This window comes from Athene cunicularia (genome assembly GCF_003259725.1).
Source record: "Athene cunicularia isolate RWA chromosome 2 unlocalized genomic scaffold, athCun1 chr2_part1, whole genome shotgun sequence".
Classification (NCBI taxonomy): domain Eukaryota; kingdom Metazoa; phylum Chordata; class Aves; order Strigiformes; family Strigidae; genus Athene; species Athene cunicularia.
In genome coordinates, this window is record NW_020799095.1 from 109,019,241 (window position 1) to 109,031,872 (window position 12,632).

A 12,632-nucleotide genomic window follows, 5' to 3' on the forward strand; every position below is an offset into this window, starting at 1 on the left:
TAGATTTCAAAATTTTGAGATTCACTTGGAACACATTTCATATTTCTGTTTCCTGCCCCCATCTTTTATAACAGAACATTTTGAGTCTGCGCAATACTTTCCAGGCAAACCTCTGGAAGCTAAAGGATTTGCAAATAGTACTCTGATAATTAGAGAGGATGTTCTTTGCTCTCCCTGGTTGCAACACCTGGCAATGGTGAGTTGTAAGGCGCAGCTGAAATTCAGCTTAGTCAACAGAAAAGTGATGTTGAGGTCACAAGTGGGAAGCTTTCACCCTCCCATGACAGGACATTCAAGTCTAATGAGTGTTACTGTGTGTGGAAATTTCACCCATGACTAAATCCAGCCTTGACTGCCCGGCTGGCTTTGCCCGAAAGGATCTCATTAAAATCTTTGCAGATGTCAGAATTCACCCGGAGTGACCAAGCCAGGATTTTCCCCCCTCGTACACTGTTGCACAGTGTTTGATAAAGTAGCTGTTTATTGGCACTGGCTCCAAATTTAGTTCATTTTAGTGATAGGTTGTGTAAATTGTGTAGGAAGCATTATTTCAATGTTTTAGCTTGAAAGGTGTTGTATGTGCATAAAAATTTCTCTATTGTGAAATAATAATTAGATTGATTATGGAAACACTCCTCCTTCAGTGTCCTCTTGGTACTTTAGCACTTTCTTATCCATTATGTACAAATGCACTGTGGTATTTTTGCTTCTGTTATTGCTGTTATGCATCTTTTGGAAGTTACTGTAGTATTTGTTGGCCAACTACTGAGTCTATAAGACTTGAAGGGGGGGAAAGTTGGTGCCTGAACACTAGGTGTAAGTTTCTGAGAACCCCAGTTACCTCTAAATGTAATGTCTTTTCCAAAGTAGGCTTGAATTTTCTTGTAATGGCTCAATACATCTTAATTCAACTATCATTTGTAAACCATTAGTTTATGGTCTGGCTGCAGATATAATTCCTTAGTGGCAAAAGCGGTTGATTGACATCTTCCCTAGCTTTGTGCTCATGAGGCTGTGCTTCATCTCAGGGAAGTGAGAGGTGATGATGTGCCAGAACACTTGCTGGTCTTGGATGACAGAATTGTGTTTCGTTCAGCTCCAGTAGTGAGAAAAAGCCTACGTTTTATTTGCTTCAATTCCTCCCCGCCTTCCCTGTTACCTGTACTTGTTTTTTTTTTTTTTTTTTCCCCCCAAGTGCCTCTGTGAGCATGCATGTATGGCATATGCAAAACAATAGCTGGAAACTGTTAAGAGAACTGTAGGAAACTCAGTTGAAAAGGCACTAGAAAAATGATGAGGATTGCATTGCAATGTGTTCTGAATTCCCCTAGGTGTCATGTTATAACTCTTCTGAGCCTTTCTCTGCAGAGGCAGATTGTGTTTCAATTCATGTTCATCCAAGATAAATAGCTGTATTGCTTGAGGAAATATTAATTTTTGAGGAGAAAAAAGGTCTTGGACATGACAATGCAAAAACATAATTAAAAGGTTGTGCCCTCAAACCATAAAATGCACATATTTTTCCTATATTGTCTGATGGGTTCAAAAAGAATTGAGAATGTTTGCTTTGGCTTTTCACACAGCCTTCCATTTGGAAACAGTTATGAATGTGGGACTTGTAGCGAACAGGTTTGTAAGATGCTTTTCTTTTTTTTTTTTTTCCTCTCATGGCAGACCCCACAGGCATTTGCCCACCTCTTCTTTCTTGGCTGCCTCTTTCTACCCCCCATACTGACACTTGACCCTCATCCTCAGCTCTTTGCAGCAAACAGTACATGTGGTGACATTTTTCTTGGCAAGAACAAGGACCAGCCTTATGACTTGCCTTCCCACAGCCTTCTGTCTCCCATGTCTTTTTAAGTATCATGTGTCCTGAGCTTGCTGGCCTCAGGGTGCTTGAGATGTGGGAAGAGGAATAGCATCTTCCTACAGCGTGTTTTGTCTCTGGGTCATTCTGTATTTTTATCATTCCTTTTGTATTTTTACCTCTCAATATCACTGCATTGCAACGGTTAAAGAGGAAAGGTGGCACTGGATTAGCGTGGGATTAGTGTTCTTGTCCAGTACTAGTGTCCCTGTGTGCAAGCTGAGAAAAGCTTTATTTACACTGATTTGGATCCTTTGTCCCCTGAGTTGTCTGTCTTTCTATTACACATGACAGAAAATAGCCCTGATTCTCTCCCCTTTCTTGCCTGTTCTGTTCAAACAGAATTAAAGCAGTGTATCAATGTATTGGCCTACTTTATTTCTCCAAGAAATCTCTTATGATGGATATGGGGAATGCAATTAATTCTGAAAAGGTTAAGACTCAAACCCCTCCTCTGAGTGTGAAACACTGAAATATCAGGCTTTTGACAGATGCAAGACTAAATGAGAAAATGGAGTATTCCTTAGGATTTGGAAGGGGAAATGCAATGTCGTTATATAAACCAAAGGGAAATCTCTGTAGGGATTAAATCACCTAAGGTCTGTCCTTGAGTCTCTTGCTAAAGGCGGGTGTAGCTGCTGTGGGTGGGTGTCTTGTGCTACTGGCCATGATGTTGGCACTGAAATAAAATGATCAGGGTTCAGACCATTATGAAATTTGCTTGCTGATGTTTGTCTGAGTCCGCAATATGGCAGAAATAACAAGCTATATATATAAAATCATCTGGCTCATAAGACAATATTAAAGACCCAGAGATGCGGTTTGTTCTTTCTGTTCTCTGATGCCTACATCAAGACAGGTGTAGTGGCAGAGCACGGTGTATAATAAACTACACTGCTGTGACTACTGTCCTATAGTTAAGAAATTTTGTGTATTTGTTATACACGTTCCATTAAGAAATGAAAACGAACGTTTATTTTTTGCATAATTTGGATACTTCAGTTGTAATACATACTTCTCACATGCTTCACAGTGGTGTTACAGGTCATCTTGAATAAGTGCAAAAAAACCCCCCCTCTATCAGCAGGTAGTAACAACCGAACCCTAACATTGCCCTTCTCTCTGTATCTCTTCAGTACTTCTAGCCTAGGCAAAATGTGCTTACCTCAAATTATATGCAGGACATATTGTTGCAAATTCTGTGGCTACCCTTCTCACTTCCTCTGAGAGAGCAACTCTCAAGAAGCTTATGTCCTTTCACAGGAAATTTAAATAGAGCATCGGCTGTGGGCACTTACTATAAATACGACAAGACACATGTTGCTTTGCTGTATTCTGACATTACCTCTGTACAACCATCCAATCCAACTAACTAGAGGGAATTAATAAGAAGATCAGAATGGTGATATAAAATGTTAGAAAAATAAGCACAAGACTTCTAAAATACATGTAAAATCTGCCAGAGATCCAGTGCAAGTTTCTCATAAGAAAGCTGTGTTGCTCTCTTAAGAGTGGTTGTAGGACACAAGATGCTGCATTTTGAACCATTTACAGTAATGATGATGCAAGCAGGAAGGATGGTTCTGAAAATGCTTAACCAAATATAAATTCTGAGTCTTTCATTGTTGAGAGGAGGTGTCAAATAATATTGCATAGCTGGTGGTTGAAGACCAAACAGTGAAAAATCCTGGTTGCTCATGGCATTGCTTGTCTGTGTTGCTGTTGAAGAGACCATCATGGGGCCAGGAATTCTCATTGACTTAAATCAAATTTCTCCTGAGTGAGGCCTGATCTAATGGATGACAGCTCTAGCTACAGGTGAAGATTGATAAAACTGTACATTAACTGGGCAACAAAATTGTGATATGTATCATGCTTGCATTAAATCTAAACGTTAATGGATGTAAATTTTAAGATTTCTTCTTGGATCTAATGGGATGCCAGAGAAAGTCTGTGTAGCTGTGCCTTTCAACATGCTGAGAGTAGTTGGATTGTGTTATTTTCCACTTCAGTTTTCTCCTCTGTGGTGCTGTAGAGCCACAGACTGTATTGCCAGCAGACATGTTTTGGTCTTGGTTGATACCCGGTTATACCTTGTAGTATTTCTGCTCACCTCTGCAAATTATTAATGATGTGCTCTTTTGAGTGATATTCAGGGGCATAAAATTAACCGTGCTGCTTTTGTTTTTGTTTTGTTTTCCTTTTTAGCAAGATCTTAAAAAGTTTAGAAGCAGAGAGAGTGTATTAGTAGAAATCCTGGGCTGTCCGGTGAACTGCTTTTCCTGTGATATCTGTCAGAACATGAATGATGTTTCCTCAGTTTTCAGTTCCCTCCTGCCCCACGTTACCTGTCACTGTTTTATTTGGCTGCTGGCGGGGAAAGGTCTCACTGAGAAGGGAAGGAGGATGGCTCTGATGGTGCTCCTCATCATGTGAAACAGTGGGTCTGTTTGCCTTGGGCAACCTACACCTCCATTTGGGTGGGGGGCTATTTCTGCCACCTGGACCTCCTGCTTTTCCCTCTTCCCTTCTGCTCCTTGAGCTGCAAAGGCAGGACAGAAGCAGCTCATGTCATGAAATGTCTTGTTTGGCCATTCTCCAGGGTTTTTCCCCCTCTGGTTTATGAGTGCCTGGGACTGTTGTGTAGTCAGTGAAGAAAGCCTGCAAAGGGAGCTGGATATTACTTGAGGAGGTGCTCCTACAGAGTTGGCATGAATTAAAGGTGCAAAAGGTCTTCAGTGCAAACTTGTCTTATGTGAGACTTGTTCGTGTGTTTGCAGTCTTCTTCGATCTTGCTCTAGTAAGAGAAGGGAACAATAAAAATACCCTATAAACAACTGACTTTAAAACATTAACTAGAGTGTAGGTGCCTTTCTGTAATGCATAGTTTCCACCTAGTTTGTCTTACTTTTTTGAGGGAGATTATTAAATGCACAAAATGAGTGCTGGCACAAAGCTGGGCTTGTGTACCGGTGCCCTTACATTCTTCCTGAGCAGAGGAGCAGCTGACTGCAAAGCAACGGGGCTGGCTCAAGAGCAGTGGCAGTGTCATGCTGTGGACTCCTGAAAATGGAAGCTATTGGATTTTGGTCCATGACAGCTCTTCAGAGCAGGTCTTACAACATGAGTAACTACAGGAAGCAGGATATTTTGCAAGATGTCAAATTAAATTACTTAATCAGTCCTTCTGGTCTTAAAAGAAACCAGTCTTGTTTTCAGCACATAAAATGTGGTGTAATATCTGACTAGTTGAAGAGAGTTCCCTTCCAAACTCATAATGACATCCAAAGTGCAACCCTTTCCTTGATAAAGATCATAGTTTGCTGAGGTGTAAGAAGAAAACTTCTCTGAGTGCTGAGTGTGCTTTTGGCGTACCAGCAAGAAGGAGAACAGGCTGATTTAAAATACATTAATTTCTTGTTTAGATGAAAAATCTTATGGTCAGATAAGATCAGTAGGATCCTATGGTCAAATACAACAAAATGTTCTTCAGTGCCTAGCTTTGTGGTGCTGTAAGCATGGAATTCTGCCATAGCTTTTTTCTGCACCACCCTGGTTAGAATGATTTCCAAAAATTCCCTTTTACTCTTGACTGAAAATAAGGCCTTTAGATTTGTTTTTACAGAAACCTTGGATATTTCATCAAAAGCTGAACATCTGAAAAAAAAAAGAAATACAGAAAAAAATATTTAAAATGTCTTTCTATATAAGCTTTGTTGTTTCATGTTAGTGTTTTTTCTGTAAGGAATGAATATTTCCCATGAAACACCAAAGAGACTTTCTCAGTGTGTTTAAGGAAGGAGGGGTCAATGCTGGTGCATCGTGGGAGACGTAGTTTAATCCAAGACGCCAAACCTAATCCAAGTTTAAAATTCTCAAAAGATGCCAAAATAGCGTTCTAAATGTGAAAACTTTTTGGGTTTTTACGTAAAAAGTACTGCTCTATGGGGATGATAAACAATTTGTCAAGTGACTGTAACATTCCATAGAAATGTATGCTTGTAGGGAAAAACGAAAGAAAACCCGTTTTCTTTCTGGATGGTAGCCTTGTGAACCCAGCTCAAGAAAGTCAAAACAAGTCCCCTCTGATTCATTCATTCATCATCTGTAAAGAAGAACTGCAACTATGGGACAGTTGGTTAGTCTGTAGGTAATTCACAAATTAGAAGAGAATCCAGCTTTATCTCTAATATAGCTGTTTCAGCTTTGGCACCAGGTTTTTATCAGTAAAATAAACAGACATGACTGAATTGTACATGGATTCAATTGGCATTGAACTTTTAGAAAGTTCAGTTGTGCATCTGAAATATTGAAATTGAGACCACATCTCTGTTTTAAATACACACATTGGAAATGAAGTTGTAATGCGAGAAGATAACATTTTTATATAGTCATTTTTCTGGCTCTAGCTTTCAGTAGCTTTAAAGGTATTTTATAAATAACGTGATCTAGTGTATTACAACATTCAATCGTACATTTGGGACATGTAATACAAACCTTAATGAAAGTTCATGAGAATTTAATGTGCAGAAGTTATTTTTAATTCACAGTATCTTATCTGTTTTTAATTTTTTTCAAATTACAAAATGCAATTGGGCTGCCTTTATGTACTAATTCTTTGCCAGATTTAATTGTTTCCAAATTAAAGACATTTTTCAGTTACATTGTCACAAAAAGCATCTGAAACCATTAAGTTTTGTTATATTTTTAACTTTAAAACCTTGAGAATGTTGCCAAAAGTGTTTTTCCAAATTTTGAGAAAATGATTTATCTCTGGGACAAAAGCTACCACAATAAGCCTATCTCTTTTTTTTTTTTTTTTTTTTTTTTTTTCCCCCCAGTCTGATGGGTTTATTATCATCTTGAATTAAAAACCCCATGTAACCGGGTGCTCTAATGAATGGGGACTTGGGGCCAGAAATCCCTGTTTTATTATTGGACCCAGCTGAAACAGGAGCAAGTGGTTACACAACCTAGCAGCTGCTGGGCTGAACATGGTCTGTCGGTGGGAAGGAGGCTCCTACTGTAGGTCCCGAGAGAGGCAAATCCCAAAGGAGGAGCATGGCCTCCCCTCTGCTCAAGAGGGGCAGAACAACATGTTTTGTTGTTGCAGTTTTAACATTTTCCCTGGGTTTTTTTGGAAGAGGAATAAGACTGGGTCCAGGACACACGGTGGTGACAGTGAACACTGGTGAAAGGTGTACTGCTGTCGTGAGCAAGACGGAATGTCAGTGGGCATTGAGGGGAAGCTGTGAAAGCATGTGGAAAAGTAGAAGCATTTCAGGAAAGAGGTGTGTAAATAGTAGCCAGTGGGACCTGTCTTAATGATGGCTCTTCTCTCGTTTTGAAATATGAGAGAGTGATGATGGAAAAACTCTTGAGTGCCTAATGGCTGTGTCTTAGGCAGAGATTGCAGAGCCAGACCTGAGCCGCTTTCTTGCGTCTGTAACAAAAAAATCAACCAACCAACACCTGAAACTGGCAGTGGCCACACAGGTTATTGCCAAGTGGTGAGTTATGTAGCAGCAGGTGACTTCTGCAGTTGCTGGTGCAGCCTGACCCTTTTTCAAAGATAATTTAATATTTGGAAGTCTCAAGTCATACTTTTCCCCTTCTCCTTCTTGTTTAGCAGAGTATATGCAATACTTGTGAAGGAACAAAGACAAGTGAAAGAACTGACTGTAAGAAATGAATACATCCTCATGGTGCACTTTGGCAGCACAGACCTTGGGAGATCTCTGATCATGTCTTCCTCTGACTCACTCAAGATGGAAGGGTGGGAAAGGGACATTGGGCTCCAGGGGCAAATATAGCTCAGTGCTGTGGAGAGAAAATGTTAAGGAGCTCACAGCTGACTGTTGGGAGAGCCATTCCTTTGTGAGAAAGTAACAGAGGGTCATGACGGGTCGTGTCAGCATCTGTCATGCTACGTTGGTGTAAATGAGAGAAGATTTTGACCCTTGCTTTAGATCGAGTACACATGTATGTGCTCTGGATCAGAGAGTTTTTTGCATTGCTGGTTAACAAGGCAAGTAATTTGGAATCCTTACCAGAAGGGCAGAAAGGTGTATGTGCCCACTCAACAGTCAGGTTCAAATTCTTCTCTCTTTGGATACTTAAAAATAGTTCAGTACATTTACTCCAACAAGGTTACTCAATACTGTATTTAGTTTTGGTCAGGATTCTCCACACAGCCACAGTCTTCATTTTAACTCCCCAGGAGAGAATGCCACATAGTTGATTCTCCACCTGATTTTTGGTGGGGAAAGGAATATATTTTGCAGAAGCTGGGAGAAATGTGTAGTATTCAAGATTTTTCACATCCTGTTTCCTTCAAAGCAGGCAGAGGAAGTGCTTAATTATTTGGAAACTCATTTGGCAGGTTCTTCTCAGTGCTAGGCTGTTTAATGCATCAGCCTGTCACACTTTAATACTTTAGGGCTCACATAACGTTTTTGATTACACCTGAGATAGTTCACAGAAGTTGTTTTGACAGGGCCTAATTTTCTGTTACTAAGCTGCCTGATTTTTTTCTAATAAAGAGTTTAAACCCTAGTCAAAACAATATTTCAAAATCTCCAAGCCTACAGTTATTCCTAACAGGGTAGGTGTTTGCTCTGCTTACACTGCCTGCCAGGAGGAGCCTGGTGTGTTGGAATACTATATTTAGTGTTATTTCAGAATGTGATTGCAAGTGACATCACATTTTTACAAAGGAGCGTAGATGCAGAGTAGTGCTATACCAGTCTTAGTCTTATTCAGATTAATTCCAAAATAATTGGAGTAACAATGCATAATCAGCAAACTGTTAAATACATTAAGTCCTACTATTTTCTGTTGAATTTTCTCCAACTAGGGGAAGAGCACTGTGTGTTTTTTGGCAATAGCTTGTCTGGAAAATGAAATAAGTGAAACTGTACTCTCATGGAGAAGGGGATGGGGAATGGTTTCAGGATCTCAGATTTTGTAATACACTTCTTTAAGAAACAGGGGGCTCACTGAATGAATACCTGTGCTCATTTTGAGAACAACAAGCTTTTGTAAGTTTTCTGTTCTGAAATTTAAGGTCTTATCTCCTACTGAAGTTAAAGCTGAAATGAAGTTTGCAGCCCATGGTGTAGAGTGTTTATCAAATAGCCTTGCTAGCCTGCAGCTGTCTGCAGTCTTAGGCTCTTTCTTCTCCAGCCTTTTGTATACTTCAGAAGCTGGGGCCATAAGGATCATGGCATTCTGGAGATGCTGGTTTTAGCATCACTTAAATAGGACAGAGATTCGCTGTAGTTGTCTATCTTATTTTAAAAAATGCTCATGAATCATAATTTAAAGAATTCTGCGATACCGTGGGTTAAAAAAGTACAAGGTTGCTTAGCTAGGTTATTATACAGTACAGTGCTTGTTTTGAAAAGATTTAATATATGAGCCTGCTGAATGTTTAGGCATATTCAGCAATGCACATACACAGTGCTGTTATTTTTATTAATAGAAGGTTCACTTGACGCAACATGCACCAGTTCCTGAGACACAGATTTAAAGGGCTTTGAAACCTCCTTTCAGGGTTTAGTGTCTGCTATGTACATACAATGAAGAGACAGATTACAAAAAAATCAGTTAGGTATCTTTCCAGGGGATCTTGGCAAGTGTCGCTGCTATCCCCTATACTGTTTCCGATATCACTTGCATCCATTGCCATAACCTGTCAAAACAGGTGTATTTATAGGCCTTGAGGGACTGAAACAAAAAAATCAAACATTTTCATAGCATCCTCCATCCAAGTTCCCAAGGACCGAGGCTCAAAGGATTTTGATATATTTCCAAGGATTACTTAGCTGTGCTGGGTATTTCTATGTTCTCTTTAGCAATCAATCTCCTGCTGCTGTAGTAGGTCTTGGAATTAGAAAAAATTGTTCTCTCTTTTAACAAGGAAATCGTCAACAAAATGCTGGTTGGCTTCCGAAAAACTCACCCAAATATTTAAATCCACATCAGAGAAAACTGGGGTGAGATCTCAGCGAACGTTACGAATTAAGGTAAATTAAGCAGCAGTGCACGAGTGTGATTAATTAGAACTATTTTGCTTAAAGAGGAAAAAGTATGCGCCCTGTGCTAAGATATTTTTTCATGCTCTGTCTTGGCAGTAATTAAGCTCTAGGGTGTTAAAGGCTGCCTACTGCTCATAATGGCCTGGAATAGTTAATGGAGTAGAGCGCTGGAAGAGGAAGAATCCCGCTAATTGTGCAATCCTTCTGGCACTGGAGTTTGGCAGGACGTCCTCACAGTGAACCTACGCTGGGTGTGCCGCCCTTTGTAGAGTGTGATGCACAGCTTCGTGTGCCTGAGGCTGCAAGAAATAATCATTTTCAGCAGTGTGAAGGAACTTGAATGCATAACTTTTCAGGGCTAGCATGACAATCGTGTCTTTTTAGGAGATTTATGTTTACTGTATTGCAGCATCCCACTTTTCCAAAAATTTCCAGCAGCGATGGTGATGAGTGATAAGGAGATACAGTAAAGCGAGTTGAGTTAATGGATGTAGTCCTAGGACTAAAAAGGATTTCTTTAAAGGTGAAGTGTGCAGGAAAGGAATATTTTTCACTTAGATTAATGGAAGTTCAGGAAGGGAGTATTCAGCTGGATCAATATGTGAAGAAGGTGCCTCTTCTGGCATAATCCCAGATGAAAAGAGCAGGCTGTTATAACACAGTTCAATTCATAGTTTGTCAGGACATTATTAAGTAGGAAGTCACACAAGTGTTCAGTGCACAGGTTGCTAAGGGCCAGCAGATCATAATCCAGAGATTAAAGAAATTGAAATGCAGATCTGCATTGTTTGTGAAATGGCTGTGACAATACAAATAACTTAATCCTGGGAGATTTTATTTCCATAAATTTCTATTCTCAAAAAAGGACGAACAGCTCTTTTACTGCTGTGAAGAGGGAATTGTTCTTTCCTTCCCTTCTTTACGTCAAGTGATCAGCTTGCAACCTTATTGGCATTTGCTTCAAGAAAAAAATGATCGATTTTTTTCTGCTGGCCACAAGCCCCACCCTTTGGAAATGTTCTGTTGACTGAATGATTTTTTTTCTTGGTGTCTTTAATCAATAGTAACAAAAATTTCAAATGAGAGAAATTCTAGTTGGATGTGAGAGAGATGAAGGGTGCTTTCCAGGGGGAGGTGTACTCTTACACAAAATCTGGTGGCATGGAGACCAGGAAACTGTGCCTAGAGATAGTGTTTGGTGCCGGCTGCAGCCTTAACTCCAAAACTATTGTATTCAGCCGGTAGATGTGAGATTTCATGTCCCCTTCCATCCACCCTGTTTTAAACTTCCTCTCAGACATACTGTCTTGTACCTTTGTCCAGCAGCTGCTTGTTTTTTCCCAAATATTTTCCAAATTCCAGGCCTTTCGGTTAAGTGTGTGTAACCTTGAGAAGAATGACAAAAATATTTCTTTTGGAGAGTTTGCTTCTACCAAGAATGATGGTCTTTATCTCATGGGAATGAAGGAGATTTTGTCTTTTGTTTGGTCAGTTTGCCAGGCAGCTCTTCTATTTGAACAAATTTTGAAAAATTAATTCGACTGATTTTTTTTTTTTTCTTTTTGATAGGTCCTCTCCTGCATTTGTCATTGTAGGCTGCAAGTGGCAAGAGAGCTCTATTGCTAAGTGGGTTTTCAGTAGAAGAAAGAGAATTGATTTACACTATAGCTGGCTGACAATCTTTTCTTTTACATTATTGGAAATATCATGGGTTCAGGGAATATTCACTGTATCAGCAGCCTTGTGTTTAATGAGATTGTTTGGACTTTGTTTTCTGAGCTGCAGTAAAACCTTTGAAACATGTTAACCACCATTTGATTGAAAAGTGGGAGAGGGTTTTTAACAGTGAGCTTTAAGTAAACTGCATCTTTTTGAATTTCCTGGGCAGCTGCCTTTCTCCCTTTGATGTACCGTGCCTGGTGATGCTGTTAATGAAATGTATAATTATGTGTTATATAATAAAACAGAGCTAACATGAAGGTGCCTAATAGATTATAATGATGTGGAGGCCTGAGAAACTCGGGACCATGGGGGTTGTTGAAAAGTGCCTCCGGTGTCAAAGAAGATATTTAAAGAAGTTTGAATAACTGTGCTAATAAATTAATTGTGGTCTGTTTGCGTGTGTGTGTAAATGACATTCTTCAAGATTTTGTATATAGAGAGAATATTGAAAAAAAAAATTAGGTGCAATTTATTAGGCTGCTGATGTAAATAGGTGCAGTTTACTAGGCTGCTGAAGTGTCAGCGCCGAGTGCTTCCAGCACCTATTAGTGCTGCTGGCTTTGCATAGACGGGTGCCCTAGGCAAAGACTTTTTTGGCACAGCCTGCCACACTGGTAGGATCAAAAGGAAAAAAAAAAAAAATAAATCTGGCAATATGTACAGAGAGTAAATTGCATCCTGAAGATCAGCCCCTAAAATGCGGGTTTGGAATGAATATCAATAAAAGAAACATCACAGTTAATGGCTCAAGAGTTGTAGGCATTTGGTGGCTGTCCCCCAACTTCCCCCCTTCCCTTCTCTGCTTTTGTCACCTTTATTTTATCTCTCCCTTTGTAATACTCTGTATAATTTGTTCCTTCATTAGATTTGTTAGGAACCGCTTTGAACAGATAGGTATTTTTAAAGGAGAGGCTGCATAACCTTCCAGCCTTGGACCACAGGGGCTCCTAATGGTGCTGGGCAGTGGCTAGGCTTGTTTGGCTGCTCTTCTGGGCTTACAGGGG

At 39.8% G+C, this 12,632-nt stretch overlaps 1 protein-coding gene across 1 annotated transcript in view; it reads left to right on the plus strand.

Moving 5' to 3' along the window:
• LOC113476129 (chloride channel protein C-like) overlaps window positions 1-12,632 on the plus strand; it is an 80,089-nt gene that overhangs the window by 28,346 nt on the left and 39,111 nt on the right.